Raw genomic sequence first — 7,389 nt, forward strand, 5'->3', positions numbered from 1 at the left:
CCCTGCCCAAAGGGCAGGAAGTCAGCTGGGGTCATAGGATCCCAGCAAGATAAGCATCCAATTTACTCTTGAAGGTGTTCAATGTAGGTGTTTGAACCACCTCCGCTGGCAGACTGTTCCAGACCTTGGGGGCTCAGACAGTAAAGAAAATTTTCCTTATGTCCAGCCTGAAACGGTCTTGCAGGAGTTTGTGACCGTTCGACCTTGTCATACCTTGGGGCGCTCTGGTGAACAAACATTCCCCCAGAAACTGGTGGTCACCCTGATAAACTTATAGGTGGCCATCAGATCACCCCTGAGCCTGCACTTTTCCAGGCTAAGAAAGTCATTGCTGTGTTGTTTCCTCAACCCACAATTTCTCCAGCATATTCTTTTAAATAAATAATTTGGGCAGCAATGGGATGACTCCAAAATTTCTGAAAATGGTGTTCAGGGTTAATAGTTTCATATGCCATTAATAAGCAGTTTGCTGACACCAGTATTTCTGAATGAGAGCTTAGGGTTAATCATTCCAAACCCCATTAACAGGGACAGTCTAAACAAAATTAAACAAAACCAGGCACTTAGCAATTGCTGAGCTAGAAAATCACACCATTAGATGTAACACTTTGTATTCCATAGAGAGAAAGCAGAAATGATATGCAGCAGTTGGTGCTTCTTTTCCTATTGCAAATAATCTGAAACACTTCTGCAAAATGATGCTGTGCTGTATTTAAACAGCTGCTATGGTCCACCGCAAATATGGCTGTGCTTGAGTAGTAGGTGATGTGATTAATCTATAAAAAAAAAGATTCAGTTCTTCATACCCTATGTAACAGTTACCTATTTCCATCAGGGATGTATCAAGTGAGCCTCATCTAGTATGAACTCAGAATGGGGGGGATTTTTCGATTGACTTTGGTGGGCATTGGTTTAATCTGATAGTGAAAAATTGGTTCAACAGGCTGTAAAAACTTTCATTCCCAAGTGAAGCACTTAAAGGCATGATTGCCCAAAGTGGTCTACAGGGACCATGTACATTTCAGTACTTGTTACGCTGAAAACCTACAATATCTTATCATGCCAATCACAATTTAGTCTACATTTTACTTAGAAAATAATGCCAAAAAGTTTCTGGACTTGAGATGACACCAGAGAATATGCTGATCAAGGAACTGGATAGGAGATGGGGACTTTTGGAACATGGGTAACTTCAATTTTTCTTCTACTCCAAACTCCTCCAATAAGAGATCTCATATAGAAAGGCAAAAGAATTCAATTAGAGTTTTGTTAAATGTCTCCTACTTTTTAACTAGCTCCTACCAACTCTTATCACAGATCAAGACCTAATTTGGGTTAAATTGTGTGCGATTTCATAAACAGAAGATACTCTGTTTTGTAAATAGTACTGGCCTTTCACAAGAATAATGATCACATTCTGCCACGCCTACCTATTTCCATGTTTTAAGTATCAGGAAGTTCTTAGAGTGTCCATAAATGTTAATTTCACCTCACACACATAGACTTATGAAACAAATATTTCCATCCTTAATAATCGAAAAGAGGGGAAAAACAGAAGGGAGTCCTGGGCCAGAGTATAGAGGGCCTAATGACTTATCAATTAAGTAATTAGCTGCTCGTTCACAGGTGGCGGGCAGATGGCTAGAAGGAGATAACAGGCTACTTAACCCTCTACCTGAAGCCTGCGGGGAGGAGAGGGAGTATTCCAGAAGGACCAGAAGCAGCAGCCTGGGAGGAACCCATACAAAACAGCAGTGGGGAGTTCCTGATGCCTGAGTGGGACAACTCAGCTGCAGAGAAATGAGAGACAGTAAAAAAGGCAAAGCAGCCTACTGGTGAGACTGGTACATGGAGAGAAAGACTTCAGTTAGAAAAGATACAAGTTTTGGTGTTTTCTTGGTCTTTTTGTTGTTGTTGTTGTTTGTTTTGCCATCTTGGGGGCAGAAGATCTTTACGCTGCTAATTTAATATAAAATTGAAATATTAATTGTTAAAAATAAACATCGATATTATCCATCCAAATTATTAAAAAATAATGATCACATTCTGCCACGCCTACCTATTTCTATGTTTTAAGTATCAGGAAGTTCTTAGAGTAACGGATAGGTGCTCCTTCTTAAGAAATGAGTTTATAAATCAAGAAATCTTTTCAGCCTCTGTTTATCTGAATAGATAAAAAGAAACCTCTTCAATTTTTAAGAATTCTAGGCAAGCCTTCTGTGCCTGATGAGTTAGTGGGTGAACTAGTGTCTACTAGTAAACAGGATTATTAAACTCCAGATATGCATTTTAGAAATCTCTTTTTTGATTCTAAATATATCCAAAAAGTAAAATCTGGGTTTTACTTTTTTATAATTTGTTTTTTACATAAGCTGCTTGGCACTGTTCAGTATGCATGACTAGAAAGGTAGTCCCAGTCCAAACAACTTGCATTCTAAAAATGGACTTACTGAAGCTGAGCTACATAGTAACATCCAGGGATAGAAATGACGGTGATAGTGGTTGTTAGGCCTTTTATTTTTTAATGACACACTGTTGGAGAAATCCTGTGTTTTCTCAAAGCACATTGAAACTGGCAATAGTAGTGGAGAGGAAGTAACAAAGTAAGAGAGAAAATCCAGGATACGGCCTGGGGTAGAATTCTGAGGGCGTTGTCCTCTGACTTTGCCTAAAATATACGGGGTCAAGATACAACCAGCTGAGGATCCAACACACTGTAGTATCATGATGTCTTCTTGTGGCAGATGAAAAACTATTTTCAACATTAATTAGTTACTGTGATGTGAATTAGGTTAGTTTCTTACTGGTGGTGAATTCTTCACTTTCTCTGCAGAATATTTACTTTTAAAAGTGACTTTGACTTAGCATTAAACCTATCTATTAAATGTTCATTGTCATCATAGCTTCTGAGCAAATGAAAAATCTTTTTTTCATTATCTTTGCCAAGAGTACCTTTTAAGGTGTTATCTGTGAACATTACAGTTAAAAGATAATAACAGAGAAGTTTGAATACCCTATGTCAACTCACATATAGAAGATTGCAGAAGATGCTTATGAAAAAATCTGAATTTCATTTGTTAGTGCAGATTATAGAGATATACAACACAGAAAATATATTCCACTCAATTCTTGAAATAACTTGGACTAAGAAATTGGGGGCAGTCTGGCATTTAATGGACCAGTCAACACAGAGGCTAAGTAGCTCACTGCCTGAAAGAACAGACCTTTCAGTGATCAGGAACTGAAACGGGTGAAAAGAAAAGAAGTTACTTAACAATTTTTCTAATTCCAGATTGTTGTCTCAAAAGGTTCTTTAAGGTATGATTTGAAGCTACCTAGAAAGCTCTGTAAGACACTGGGATTTCCTTCATAACACCTATTAAGACCCTAGCAAACACTTGCCCTTATATTTCCCACTCTTGGTTCTTTTTTCAGGGTTAATCTAAAGCTAAAATACCATGATCCAATGTTAAGGATGGGTAGGTGAGAGAAAGTAATGATGAGAAGCTGCATATAGGAGACTGGCATTTAGAAAATCTATTAACAAAATATTATTTTCATGATTATTTTTCCTGCTTTAAAGCCATTGAGTACATCTCTTCCTTGGATTCTGAGTCACTGAGACAAAGATTTGCAGAGGAAGAGATAGGCCACATGTGCTGTAAGTGGCACGGGAAGCCTGCGCGTGCGGCGCACAGCACATCATGGAGCACAAGCACTACAGCAGCAAATAAGGTAGGAAGCAGTAGGCAGAGCTGTGGAACAGACAGGAAGCTGAAAGCAGTACAGCAGAGGAGGCAGGAGAAAGCAATCAGTGTAGCACTCAGGCAGGGTACAGGGCTAATTCACAGCGCTCCTGCCAAAAGGGTTAGCTCCCACTGAGCTATGGAGTGGGTAATCCTGACCTCTTTTCGAAGTTTAGGCATCACTGGCCACAGCTGGCTACAGCACCCAGCCTTCTAGTCCCATGTGTATCTTTAAGCTCATTTTACCCAAAAGGACTATACAGGAAAATAAAGCCACATATACAGAAGTAACTATTTCAGGATTAGGCCCAATTTAAGAAGCCAGAGAATGCAAAAGTGGGCATGTATTTTTTTCTGGAAGTGTGCTGCTAATGAGATCTAGAAAGAGATGCTGTTTTTTTCTAATAACGTTAAAAATATGTGCTAATTATGTGAAAAATGCTTCCTATTTTTAGAGCGGCCTAAAAAGGATGTGATTTGAGATTTGTGGTGAAAGAAAGACTTTTTTGGTTACGTCTTTGACTTTTGCAGCTCTCCTCGGGAGGTAACAAGGACACTCTAGGCAGCAGGCTATCAACATGTCTAGACGTGCTAGACAGAGCAAGATAGCACAGTGGGAAAAATACCTTTGTCTCTGCACTATCACTCTTGCTGTTTCTACTTGTGATCTATGTGTCTCTGCATTAATGCAACGTTGAAAAGATTTCCTCTGTAATGGACAGACAGCTTTTGCATAACAAGATAGAAGTATGCCATGACCACTATAGTAAGTGAAATTTGAAACAGATTCACTAAAAATAACCAGACATCTTATAACATTTTGCTATTTGTATGCTACGCTTCCTGAACTTTCTATAATCTTGGAGGCCTAATCTCAGCTGGCTATAGCAATACAACTCCAGTGTCTTAGGTAGAGTTGCAATTGCTTCTACAACAGTGAAGCCGTTCCGTATTCTGATCAACCAATTGTACAGAACAGCTAGAGCACTCTGCCATAAAGAATTTATGAACATGTCCAGACCTGACACACACAGTGGCAGTAAACTTAAGGCATGCTAGAAGGGCAGTGATAATAAATAACACCACTTACACAGAGCTGAATATTGATACCCAAATGCACTTCCAAGACAGATGTACTTCAGCTGCATAATTTGTGAAATGGAGTAATTGTTCAGCTTAAATAAGGATATCAAAATTTGGCCCATAACGCTTTATAGTGTCACAACACTATACCAATATTACTTAATATTTCATGTTATAATCTGTTTTCTCCAATATTTAAAAAGAGTTGAATGGTTTTTAAAAGCAAGACCAGCAGAGGGTATGTAATACATATAGGTTATTATGATAAGGTCATTCTACATAATGACAATGGAAGAGTGTGTTCTAAATGTATTGCATGAAGAGTTAACCTCTGATGCTACGCTGCTAGTTGAACATGTGCAACTGTATGCTAAACTAATTCTTTGAATGTCTGAGTTAATATACTTTTTAAGGGAAGAGATGATGCAACTATCATTACAATTCATTGAAAGTATGTAGTACAGGACACTACCTGGGCACCAACAAGCCAGCGGAGCAAAGATGAGCAGAAGCATATGGCAGCTATGTTTTTCAGCAAGGGATCCTATCAATTCAGGGCAGAATCTGTCATGGTGGAAGAATGCACCACACTACAGGGGGTACTCTGCTGCTCTTTTGAATAAATCCTGTTCTACATGGGCCAGACCCTCATGATAATGTGTTCCACCACTGTATCAGGGCAGTCCAACTTCTGAATGGACAGGGGCCACAGGTCCTCTAGCCACACACCTCACAGACAGGATGCTGAACAGACAGAACATTGTGATATGTGGCCCCCTGATGTCCTGTGCGACTCCCCCATCCTGCTCCACTGCATGGGTCCCTATCCTCTGCACTGACTGGGAGCTTGGAGGCCAAGTTTAACCCTTCATTGGGACAGCCCTCTACTAGATCATTAGCTTTGTACATTCTTCTGTGATAGCCACATGTTTTCTTTGACTACTTGTATGATGAAAAATGCTTCTTGTGCTCTTTTTACCTCATTATGTTCCACTGTAAAGTTCAGGATTGAGTCTATTTCCTAATAATTTAGACTCCTGAATATTTAATATATATTTTGGTACCCAGCTTTTCTGATGCTTTTCTTTAGCAACAATATTTTTCATGTGCAAAATGATTGGGCTGGATAATGAGCTTATATAGTAAAATCCATGCATATACAATATTTGATATTCTAAGCATTTTTTCCATTTGATTCAGAAAATATATAGCACTCTATTTTGACAATCAAGTTCCTAAGGCACTTCTACTGTATTAGGTAATTTCAAAGAAGAAATTTATTATTTTAAAACCTGCTTAATTTTCATGTTACAACATTTAAAAAAGAATAATACTATCTGAAACACAGAGTTCTTGAGTCACTAGATAAAATCCTTTCTCTACTTAACTCACATTAACAAAAATGTGTTCATCAATAGCAATGTGCATAAATCATTTGCAGAAAAGCCACTATTTTGTGTGATATTCACAAGCATGAGAATGCTTGCTGATGATTTGGGGGATTTGGAATAATTCCAAGTAGAAATATAAAAAGGATGATTAAAAAAAATGGTCCTTCTGAGGATAGAACAAATAAGCTTAGATTTAATTTCTAAAAAGAGAGAGAAAATAATATGATAAAGCAAAGAAGTGAGTTTTGCACTTAATTCTGACAGCAGTGAGGCTCCTGCTCATTTTTCTCTCTTACAGAACTGAATTCCAAAATCTAGGTCCAGCATCCATGAACAAATCTGTTTCATGAAGCCGTCACGTGCTCCAATTAATGGATCATTTCATTGTTCCAGTGAAACATAACTGTTATGGGAGGTTATAGCTATAGGGACAGACATTACACAACCTGGTTTAAGTGATCAGAAATTGGTTTAAACCTGTAACACAATGGAAGTCCAGTGCACATAAACCTGTTTGAATGCAGTATCAGACTTAACTGATTTGGCTCAAACCGGTTTATGCAATGTCTATTCCAGACCCTTTGCTGGTTTAAGCTACACCAGATACCCTGAGCATCCTGGCATGCTCTCTGGGCTGGGTGGGGCTCTCCGCTCTGCTCCCTGACTGCCTCTTCAGCACAGATTATGGATACTTCCCCGCTCCCCCTCACCACTCCCTGCTAAGCAGGAATTCCCCCCTTCCCTCTGCCTTGCTGAGGAGGTGTCTGTGTATTAGTTAGCAGATTACATGCTGGCTATGGTCCCAACAGGTAATGTCCCTCTGTTCTTATGGGTGTGAGATAGTGCTTATGCTAAGCAAGGCCTAGCATCAAGAACAATGCACTAAAACTCCTAGAATGCTTCAATGAGGTTGAGAAGTCAGCGATTGACATTCTGGTGATCACCATCTGACCCTTGAATAGAAATGCTGACAATGATAAAAATTGCAAGCAAACAGCTTATATTGTTAAAACAGGAAACCGCATGGCTAAACCGCAATGACGAAAGATAACCACATATTATGCAAGCAGAGTCTAGAAAATGATATATTTAAGGTCAAGCAGAGTCTGGAAAATGTTATATTTAAGGTCATTAGAAATTAAGATAAGAAGTGTAAAAATTATAATAAA

The 7,389-nt window shown here is 38.8% G+C and overlaps 1 protein-coding gene and 1 long non-coding RNA gene across 13 annotated transcripts in view; one reads left to right on the forward strand and one right to left on the reverse strand.

Annotated features, from left to right (window-relative positions):
- The window catches only part of MAGI2 (membrane associated guanylate kinase, WW and PDZ domain containing 2), a 1,214,455-nt gene that overhangs the window by 505,571 nt on the left and 701,495 nt on the right, over nucleotides 1–7,389 (reverse strand). The window lies entirely within an intron of this gene.
- Nucleotides 1,825–7,389, forward strand: part of LOC109315762 — a 14,824-nt gene continuing 9,259 nt past the window's right edge. Inside the window, exons 1-2 of the long non-coding RNA XR_002102602.1 lie at nucleotides 1,825–1,907; nucleotides 3,744–3,745. This is a non-coding gene — a long non-coding RNA (uncharacterized LOC109315762). The remainder of the gene's footprint in view (nucleotides 1,908–3,743; nucleotides 3,746–7,389) is intronic.

Source organism: Crocodylus porosus, unplaced genomic scaffold (assembly GCF_001723895.1).
Source record: "Crocodylus porosus isolate Cpor-Errol unplaced genomic scaffold, CroPor_comp1, whole genome shotgun sequence".
NCBI lineage: Eukaryota > Metazoa > Chordata > Crocodylia > Crocodylidae > Crocodylus > Crocodylus porosus.